General features: G+C 40.1%; 1 non-coding gene across 1 annotated transcript; it reads right to left on the reverse strand.

The window, feature by feature from the left end:
• Positions 1-1444: 1444 nt before the first annotated feature.
• Positions 1445-1551, reverse strand: LOC127134197 (small nucleolar RNA R71). The gene has a single exon (XR_007807952.1). It is a non-coding gene; the product is annotated as a small nucleolar RNA R71 (small nucleolar RNA).
• Between the last annotated feature and the right edge of the window lie 10044 nt (positions 1552-11595).

Here is an 11595-nt window from a genome sequence, read left to right on the forward strand (position 1 = left end):
CACATTTACGTTGTTTATTTCCTGCACTCGCACATTTACGTTGTTTATTTCCTGCACTCGCACATTTACGTTGTTTATTTCCTGCACTCGCACTTTACTTTGTTTATTATCCGCACTCGCTTTAAATTACTTTTATGAAAAACTATAAAAAGAATATTTACTTTATCATGTCTAACTAATTCTATAAAGGTTAGAATGTAAGGATCGTAATTAAACCAGTAATCAGTATAATTGTTCGTGGAAACACCTAAGGGCTATTTTATCTTTCAATTCAAGTAATTGTTTTTAACTATTTCAAAAACAGCCAAAAGCGCTTTGTCTAGTTTATTAGGAGATTTTAGATTAAAAAGAAAAGAGATTTTAAAACGATTTTCGGACGCGTTAGGAAGTTTAAACTCTGGTTCGTAAGAACCTCTTTTTGCTAGGAAGTCCAGGTTAAAATACTTTTCAACTTAGTTAAGATACTATATTTCTTAAAAATAGGTTTACTACTCTAACGCAGTACGCACCTTTTTATCCGTGACAATAGGAGGGGTTGATTAGAGAGTACAACTCGGTTCTGAATACGCGAAAGCGACAGTTCCTGTTAAATTAGTTCTTTTCAAAGGAGAAAACATTGCCCATAAGTAGTTCCACTAACAAGTACTGGATTATCATTGATTGCGTGAATTACATTCGAGCCTGTCTTTATTTATTATTTAAAATTATAATTTTATTTACCATTGCACCCTTATTAAAACCCTTAAAAATAGTTGCCTTAGATACACACCATAACAACAGGTTTGATAGATTGACACTTGGTCTCTGTGGATTCGATAATCTTTTATATTACTTTGACGTGATTCGTACACTTGCGAAAAACACGCATCAAGTTTTTGGCGCCGTTGCCGGGGACCAATTTCGTCAAATTTCATTACCCTGTAGTTATACCGTTTAGACTAAGGTTGTTACCCACCGGTCAATGCGAAAGACTCGCAGTGCCGGAAGTTTAGTAGACCCTCTAGCTGAACCTGAACGTTACGCTCGCGCACGTTTATTTTTCCATAGGAATAGGATAGCTATGGCCGAAGAACAAAACCGAAGACCTCTTAAGGACTTCGCCCAACCATCAAACGAGGAACCTAGTTCCAGTATAGTAAACCCCGTTATCCCAGCCAATAATTTTGAACTTAAACCATCCCTGCTGCAATTAGTGCAACAGAGACAATTCTCAGGTCTCGCTACTGATAACCCAAACCAACATTTAAAAAACTTTCTTCAGTTAGCAGACACCTTTAAAACCAATGGAGCTTCTCCTGAGGCGATACGCTTAAGATTATTTCCCTTTTCCCTCAGAGATAAAGCTCTATCATGGTTAGATTCCCTTCCACCCAATTCAATAACAACTTGGGATGACCTTAGGAAAGTTTTTCTTGCTAGATATTTTCCCCCAAGTAAGACCGCTCTTCTTCGAAACCTTATAACTAGATTTACCCAACTCCAAGGAGAGTCGTTGTTCGAAGCCTGGGAGAGATATAAAGAACTATTAAGAGCATGCCCACACCATGGCTTAGAGAATTGGCTAATCATCCAAACCTTCTATAATGGACTTCATTATAACACTAAGATGACCATCGACGCTGCCGCTGGTGGCGCACTGATGAATAAACCTTACCCTGAAGCTAGTGCCCTTATCGAGGATATGGCCTAAAACCATCAATCATGGGGAGTAGAACGAGCGACAGTGGAAAAGAAGGAAGCCCAAGGAGGAATACATGAGCTAAGCTCTATAGACATGATGCAGGCTAAAATGGACGCGTTGGCCCTTAGAGTCGAACATATGTGTACAACTCCGAATACTGTAGCCGCAGTTTCGCCGAATTGTGAGATATGTGGAACGCAAGGACACCAATCCGCCGAATGCAATCTGTTAAATGAAACCAACACTGAGCAAGTGAACTATACCCAAGGGAACCCATTTTCTAACACATATAACCCTGGATGGAGGAATCACCCAAACTTCTCCTACAAAAATAATAACCCTATTCAAAATACCGCACCTCCGAGACAACAAGGTTACCAAGCCCCTAGAACAAATCAACCTATGCAACCTGTACCGCCAAACCCGAGCTTTGAAGAAATTGTAAAAGATTTCATCGTTGCTCAAAAACAGAAAAATAAAGAGTTCATGAACCAAAGCGTCCATGTTAACGAACTAATTACCCAGTTAGGAACCAAGGTTGATCAAATCATTACTCATAATAAGATGCTTGAAACCCAGATCTCTCAGGTAGCGTTAAACCAAGCCCCACAGACTACCCCTGGAGGACAGTTCCCTGGACAACCTCAACAAAACCCGAAAGGGCAAGCTAATGCCATTACTCTACGAAGTGGAACCGCTTATAAGGAGCCTTTAAACCCTAGATTAAGTGAGCCTGAAACTTCTGAGAGGAGTGAGGAAAAGGAACCAGAGAAGCCTGAAACCCCGGAAAGTCAAGAAAAAGGAGAAGAACCTAAAAATAAAACCTATGTACCACCACCGCCATACAAACCACCAATACCATACCCTCAAAGATTAAAGAAAACCCAAATCGATAATCAATATCAAAAATTCGTTAAGGTTATAGAAAAACTTCACGTAGAAATCCCCTTTACAGAAGCCATCACCCAAATACCTTCTTATGCTAAGTTTCTCAAAGACATACTTACGAATAAACGTAGACTTGAAGATCCGAAACCCGTGGAATGTAATTCTATTTCCGAAGATAGGTTAGCAAAGAAAGATAAAGATCCCGGAAATTTTTCCATTCCTTGTATTTTAGGGAATCATGTCATCGAAAAAGCTTTTCTAGACTTAGGAGCTAGTGTGAGCTTAATGCCTTTAGCAGTTTGTGAGAGATTAAACTTAGGAGAATTACAACCTACTAAGATGTCGCTTCAATTAGCCGATAGATCCGTTAAATACCCTATAGGCATACTTGAAGACGTCCCTGTTAGGGTGGGTCAGTTGTTTATACCTACTGATTTTGTTGTCATGGACATTAAAGAAGATGACGACATACCAATCCTCCTAGGTAGACCGTTCTTATCGACTGCTGGAGCCGTAATAGATGTTAAAAAGGAAAACTAACTTTTGAGGTAGGTGAAGAGAAGATAGAATTTATATTGTCAAAATTTCTTATGGCACCTGTGATAGGAGATTCTTGTTATGCCTTAGATATCATCGAAGAATGCATTAGGGAATTAGAACAAGAAGAAGAAAATAAATCTATAAAATTGCCATCAACCCTTATTTTGGAAGATGACAATTATAAAACACCCTACATTGATGATAACCTTCACGAATGTTTATCTCTTACCCCAGATCCTATGCCTTGCCCTATGAAACCGACCGTAAAACTTAAGGAACTGCCTAAAAACCTGAGATATGAATTTCTGGATGAAGATATGAATCGTCCAGTTATAGTCAGTGCTACCTTAAACCAAAAAGAAACCGATCAATTATTAGAAGTTTTACGTAGGTACCCCTCAGCCTTAGGATATAAGATCTCTGATCTAAAAGGAATAAGCCCATCCGTATGCATGCATCGGATTTTGCTTGAAGAAGATTCAAAACCTTCCAGAGAACACCAACGTAGAATAAATCCTATAATGAGTGCGGTAGTTAAGACTGAAGTTCTTAAGTTACTAGAGGCAGGTATAATATATCAGATCTCGGACAGTAAATGGGTAAGTCCTGTGCATGTAGTACCCAAAAAGGGAGGCATCACAGTCGTGCAAAACGAGAAGGGCGAACCTGTAGCAAAAAGAACCGATGGAGGTTGGCGTATGTGCATAGATTATAGAAAATTAAATAAAGCAACTAGGAAGGACCATTTCCCATTACCATTCATAGATCAAATGTTGGAGCGCCTAGCCAGACACTCTTACTTTTGTTATTTAGATGGATATTCAGGATTCTTCCAAATACCTATTCACCCCGAAGATCAAGAAAAAACTACCTTTACATGCCCAGTTGGAACTTTTGCCTATAGAAGAATGCCTTTTGGACTTTGTAATGCTCCTGCAACTTTCCAACGCTGCATGATGTCTATCTTTGCTGATTATTTAGATGGAATTATGGAAGTATTTATGGACGATTTCTCAGTTTGTGGATCAGATTTCAAAAATTGTCTTGTCAACCTTGAGAAAATCCTGGAGAGATGTGTGGAGGTAAACCTTGTGCTAAATTGGGAAAAATGTCATTTCATGGTCACCGAAGGGATTGTTTTAGGACATATAGTTTCCGAAAAAGGTATAGAGGTAGATAAAGCAAAAATAGAAGTCATAGAGAATCTAAAACCGCCGAAGACTATCAGGGAGATAAGAAGTTTTCTTGGACATGCCGGATTTTACCGACGTTTCATCAAAGATTTCTCCAAAATAACAAAGCCCTTAACTGGTCTTTTAATGAAAGATGCTGAATTTATCTTCGATGAAAAATGTACTGAAGCATTTAATCTTCTGAAGGAAGCTCTGACTTCAGCACCTATAATGAAACCCCCTGATTGGTCAGAACCGTTTGAGATAATGTGTGACGCCAGTGATTACGCTGTTGGAGCCGTTCTAGGTCAGAGAAAAGATAAGAAGTTACATGTGATTTATTATGCCAGTAGAACCCTAGACGCTGCACAGCTCAATCACGCAACAACCGAAAAAGAGCTCCTAGCTGTAGTTTTTGCAATAGACAAATTTAGATCTTATCTAGTAGGAGCCAAGATTATAGTTTATACCGACCATGCTGCCATTCGTTACTTACTAAGCAAAAAGGATGCCAAGCCTAGGTTACTTCGATGGATTCTATTACTGCAAGAGTTTGATTTGGATATCCGTGATAAGAAAGGCACTGATAATGTGGTAGCTGATCACCTATCTAGGCTAGAATACCTGAAACCTGATCCAGTTCCCATAAATGACGATTTTGCCTATGATAGACTGATAGCCCAACTAGAAACCATTGAAGAAGATAACCCAGACCCTCATGAGCATTTTCAAAAATCCTTAGCCATAAGTGATGTACCTTGGTATGCAGACTTTGTTAATTATCTAGCCGCTGACATCATACCCCCTGATCTAAACTACCACCGGAAGAAGAAGTTCTATAGTGATGTGAGAAACTTCTATTGGGACGAACCATTTCTTTTCAAGAGAGGTAAAGATGGCATTTTCCGCCGTTGTGTTCCAGAAGAAGAGGTAAATAATATAATTGAGCATTGTCACTCTGCACCCTATGGTGGACATGCAAGCACATCTAAGACCTACGCCAAGATTCTTCAAGCTGGCCTATTCTGGCCTACTATGTGGCGTGATGTCCATGCTTTCATTGTCAAGTGTGATAGATGCCAACGCACAGGAAATATTTCAAGACGTAATGAAATGCCGTTAAGAAATATCCAAGAAGTAGAACTCTTCGACGTATGGGGTATAGACTTTATGGGACCGTTCCCACCATCTTTTGGAAATCAGTACATCTTAGTAGCTGTTGACTACGTGTCTAAATGGATTGAAGCTATCGCCGCACCCACAAACGACACCAGAGTAGTCATCAAATTATTCAAAAATTATATATTTCCCAGGTTTGGAACACCCCGTTTAGTCATAAGCGATGGAGGATCGCACTTCATATCGAGAATATTTGATAAACTTTTAAGCAAGTATGGAGTTAAGCATAGAGTAGCAACACCATACCACCCACAGACCAATGGACAAGTGGAAGTATCTAATAGGGAGATAAAACAAATCCTCGAGAAGACTGTCTCTATATCTAGAAAGGATTGGTCACAGAAACTTCAAGAAGCATTATGGGCCTATAGAACCGCTTTCAAAACTCCTATAGGAACAACCCCTTATCAACTGGTCTATGGAAAATCATGTCACTTACCTTTTGAATTGGAACATAAGGCCTATTGGGCCATCAAAACTTTGAATTTGGATTACTTGACAGCTGGTGAGAAACGTATCCTTGACATCCACAAATTAGAAGAGCTCAGACAATCTGCCTACGAAAATGCCATCATATACAAAGAAAGAACAAAAGCTTGGCATGACAAAAGAATCATAAGAAGAGACTTCAAAATAGGCGATCCTGTTCTCCTGTTCGATTCTAGGTTACGACTTTTTCCAGGTAAACTCCGTTCGAGATGGACTGGCCCTTTCGAAGTATCTAAGATCCTGAGATCCGGTGCTATTGAAATCAAGAACCAGACATGTAAACCGTTCATCGTCAATGGACAGAGGTTGAAGCCCTACGAAGGAGGTGACATCCCGACAACATACACCTGCCATACTCTGAGTGATCCACCATATCCTTCCAATGATGTTTAAATATCGGTCGTCGAGCTAATGACGTTAAACAAGCGCTGCATGGGAGGCAACCCATGGTTTTTCTTATTTTTTGTACTTTTTATTTTTTACTTTTACTTTATTTTGTTATATTATTATTATTATGTCAGGACTAACGATTGAATGTTTTATGTGCTTTCAGGACTTGTTTGCTAACCTTGTACAGAATGCAGAACCCTGATGACATGCACGTGGCCTTTAGAGATGATGCACAAAGAGAGCGTTACTATGTTCACATGAGACGCCCTATGGCTCCTACCAGGTACCCTGACCATGACTGCATGGATGCCTTGGGGATAGAGCCAAGCGTCAGATTTTTATGCCATCAACTCCAGTGGGAACAGTTTGACTACAGGAACAACACTTATAGGAACTTGACTCTTGAGTTCCTCAGCTCGTTTCATTATGACCCCTGGGCTGGACCCGATGGACTCGCTGTTTTCAGGTTGTTCGGGATTGACTACTCATTCTCTCACAAGGAGTTTGGTGATTTGCTAGGTTTCCAGACTACTCCTGATGCTATTCCAGATACACCGATGGGGTATTTTATGAGCAGAGAAGTGGAAAAGTTTTGGACTAAAATATCCGGCGGAGGGAGCCAAGATCCTTCTACCCAGTTTTCTCAGGTAATCCACAACCCTGCATTGAGGTACTTCCAGATGATTCTAGCACATTCTTTCCTAGGTTTTCCAGATACAGAGACACTGCTAAGTGAAGAGGAGATTTTCCTACTGTTTTGTGCGACTCAGTCTCGCCCTGTTGCTTGTGGCAACTTTCTGTTAAAGGGCTTGGCTAGTGTTGCCAGATCATCCGTAGGCACCATCCATGTCGGTGGCATTGTTACACAGATTGCTACTGCATTGGGTCTGTCTCGCAAGTTATTGCACCTCAGGACCTTCTGCTTCTACACCACCCTGGATATTGATTTTTGTCTTGATAGAGGACTGATGAGGAGGGCTTCTTTTGAGCCCAACATGTTTAGACTGCTGATCGACGGCGAAGCGATACACTATTTCACATTACCAGATCAGCTGATGACCAGTGTCCATGATCCTGAAAATTGGAGTTATGCTCTAGAGGGTTATGGAGAGACTGTCGAAGAGCCGAAATCGCCTCCCGCCGCTGAGTACACTCCTACACCTCTTACTCCCCAGATCACTGTTATGTCTAACAATTTGTCTCTGCAGCCACCTGACCTACAAACACAGATTTATGAGCTCCGTAAGGAGACTGCCCTGCTCAAGCAGGAAGTGGCAGACTTAGAGTTACAGATGCAGGTTTCTGATCTCACTCATGCCTCAGAGACCGATGCTCTACATCAGGAGATTGAAGAGCTTCGGAGGGAGATAGCTGAGTTTCGTGGATCAAGCCAGGAAAAGACGCCTACCACATGACTCATTCTACCCTGACAGCATTACCCTAGTATTTTATTTATCGCATTTCCAGACATATTTTACTTTACTGCAGCTTTTATATTTTCATGCACTCTGAATTTCTTATATATATACATATTATGCACTAATGTTAACTTTTTCTTTTCTTTTGTTTCTTTAATTATTTTATTTTTTTGTCGTGCAAAGAAAAAAAAAATATATATATATATATAAGACAAAAATATTTTCATTTTTTGTCTTTACAAAAAATATGCAAGCCTCAAGCCTTGAAAAGAAGAAGAAAACGCTATTCAGACCCCCCGGAAGACAAAGGTGCAAGAAGGCCCAAAAGGAGGATCCAAAACCACAAGGCCCAGGAATTGGCCTTGTGGCGGGCGCCATAGGCCCTGTGGCGGGCGCCACACCGTACCAACAACAAGTACGGGGCTGAATCCCCATTTCCACCATTTCATCCCTTTCTTCACCAAAAACCCATTTTTACAACCTTCCAAATCCTCCTTGAACCCCATTAAAGCTCCCTCATTTCCAAAATACCCACCATCCATAAAACATATCCAACATCCATTTCCATTTTCATCCATCAAAAAACCAAAAAAATCAAAACTTTATCATTCCCTCATAAACCACTTTTTCTACCATTTTCACTACCTAAGGAGCATTCAACAATGGAGTTCAACGGATTTCTTCTTCGTGATGGAAGACCGGGCGAAAGGCAACGGAAAATTATTCAGAGGCTTCAAAGTCGAGAAATTCTCTCGACTAGGTACGTCGACGATAACTGTCTGTATGCTTTGGGTATTTATCAGCAGCTGACGGACAATATGAGCTTCATGCAACAATCGCGATTGGTTTCGGATCGTGCCTATAGCAACGTTTGCCGTACCTTGAACGATATCTCATTAGAGCAGAACCGTCAGAGAGAGTTCAACAGCCAACACTACCAGCTTGTCGAGGCCACTCAGGGTTCCATCTTAGGTAACCTTCGAGAGGTTCGGAGTGCTCAGGCTGCTTTATCAGCACGACTCGACCGGAGGGACCAGCATCGTAGTAGATCCCGTCGTTCCAGACCATCACATCAGGACGGCGAAGGCACCAGTGCCCCTCCTCAGTAGTCTTTTTCAGGTTACCCCCTTATCTTATTTCGAAACATTGGGGACAATGTTCGATCTAAGTGTGGGAGGGGATTTTATTGCTTTCTGTCATTTCCCTTTTTAGTTAATTATTTCCTTTCAGTTATTTCCTTTCAGTAATTTAATTTTCTTAGATAATGCATGAGTCTGACGAGTCACCAGTATAGTGTCTTTTTAGTTCATCTTCATTTTTTTCCCATTTCCTTAGCCTTACCAGAAATTTTTAAAAAAGAAAATGATGTTGTTTCACATGTTTTTGGGCTTTGGGACAGGTTTAGATTAGGATGTAGTGACCTAGGTCAACTTTTTGAAACATCAGAACCATTTTAGCACCATAGACCTCTTGAATATAGGAATCACTCCTAAACCCCACCATCTTGGCCTTTACTATCATTTTAAAAATTGTCCTAAGTAGTTTATCTTAGCAGTCAGCTCCGGCTTAAGCATGCTCTACGTAGGGGGCCGATGAACATAAGTGAATGATCCAGTGCTAATACTAAAAAAAAAAAAGGCAAACTCTGGTATAGGTGACCCTCACAAAGTCATTTAAACCGAAAAAAAAGAGAAAAAAAAAAAAAAAAAAAAAAAAAAATTTTGCAAGTCACCTATTGTTAGTTGGTTCAGAGGTATCTGGCACTGAACTTGGTAGGGCGGATTACGATCCGATCCCCCGCAGCTACATTTAGGCGAAATAAAACAGGTTTACACATGCTTATGTGCCAGAAACCTTATGTTATGGATCAGAATCACTAACCGGTCACTCTACTATGAAGCATGTACAGATAACGGGCTTAATGTGATTGCGCCTGAATGAAAAGGACACAAAAAGATGAGAAGATAGGCCTAGGTATTGTGGGATGATATGGAGTGGTTAATATAGGATTGAAGTTTGTGTTTGTGTTACTATGGTACCCTTGGTTCACTTAGTTAGTATCTGTCACTGCATCCTGACTTGAACTTAGAATCCCTTTAGCCCAAAGACAAGTGTTGACACCATATTTTCTTAAGCTTTAATGTTTGCTTGAGGACAAGCAAAGGTTTAAGTGTGGGAGAATTTGATCACACTAAAATTCACCGTATTTCTGACTCCGATTTCGCATGCATTCTTAGCTTTTATTGTTGTTTTGCTTTGTTATTTCTTTGTTTTCTTATGTTTTCAGGTTTTTATAATAATCGGAGCTTGAATCGGGAAAAGGAGCGAAAAAGGAGTGAAAACGGGCGAAAACCTAGAAATTCAGCGTTTTGCACTTACGGCACCCACCGTGGCGGGCGCCATGGGGTTAGCCATGACGTGGCCACGTCTCAAGACCACTCCTCAACCGTCAAGACCCACGATCCCCACTCCATCATCCCCTGTAGGGACCATGGCGGGCGCCATAGGCCTGTGGCGGGCGCCACAAGGCCAAAATCAGTAACCTCCACTTTTTAGTGGAGGGGCGTCCCTGTCATTTCATGCTTTCAGTTTTTACTATAAATAGGACCTTAGATTTTCGTTTTTCTTCATCCAGAATTAGAATTCTCTAGGCATATATCAGTTATAAAGCAGTTGCCATTCCACATCGGGGTGCCTCTGCAATCGAGTGATCGAGTCTGTAATCTGTCTGTGGTTCGAGTTTTTGGAGCACTCTGGAGGAAGTTAATCCTGCCGCCATTTAATTCAAGTTCGTATTTTACTTTTGTTTATTTCCTGCACTCGCACATTTACGTTGTTTATTTCCTGCACTCGCACATTTACGTTGTTTATTTCCTGCACTCGCACATTTACGTTGTTTATTTCCTGCACTCGCACATTTACGTTGTTTATTTCCTGCACTCGCACTTTACTTTGTTTATTATCCGCACTCGCTTTAAATTACTTTATGAAAAACTATAAAAAGAATATTTACTTTATCATGTCTAACTAATTCTATAAAGGTTAGAATGTAAGGATCGTAATTAAACCAGTAATCAGTATAATTGTTCGTGGAAACACCTAAGGGCTATTTTATCTTTCAATTCAAGTAATTGTTTTTAACTATTTCAAAAACAGCCAAAAGCGCTTTGTCTAGTTTATTATGAGATTTTAGATTAAAAAGAAAAGAGATTTTAAAACGATTTTCGGACGCGTTAGGAAGTTTAAACTCTGGTTCGTAAGAACCTCTTTTTGCTAGGAAGTCCAGGTTAAAATACTTTTCAACTTAGTTAAGATACTATATTTCTTAAAAATAGGTTTACTACTCTAACGCAGTACGCACCTTTTTATCCGTGACAATAGGAGGGGTTGATTAGAGAGTACAACTCGGTTCTGAATACGCGAAAGCGACAGTTCCTGTTAAATTAGTTCTTTTCAAAGGAGAAAACATTGCCCATAAGTAGTTCCACTAACAAGTACTGGATTATCATTGATTGCGTGAATTACATTCGAGCCTGTCTTTATTTATTATTTAAAATTATAATTTTATTTACCATTGCACCCTTATTAAAACCCTTAAAAATAGTTGCCTTAGATACACACCATAACAACAGGTTTGATAGATTGACACTTGGTCTCTGTGGATTCGATAATCTTTTATATTACTTTGACGTGATTCGTACACTTGCGAAAAACACGCATCAAGGCTCTGGGTATGCTAGCTGGAGTACTTGGAGGGAATCCGAATGTTGTGGGATTAGGAGCTGCTCGTCAACTGAGTGAGTTCCAGAAGAACAATCCTCCAATGTTCAAGGGAGCA

Source organism: Lathyrus oleraceus, chromosome 3 (genome assembly GCF_024323335.1).
Source record: "Lathyrus oleraceus cultivar Zhongwan6 chromosome 3, CAAS_Psat_ZW6_1.0, whole genome shotgun sequence".
NCBI lineage: Eukaryota > Viridiplantae > Streptophyta > Magnoliopsida > Fabales > Fabaceae > Lathyrus > Lathyrus oleraceus.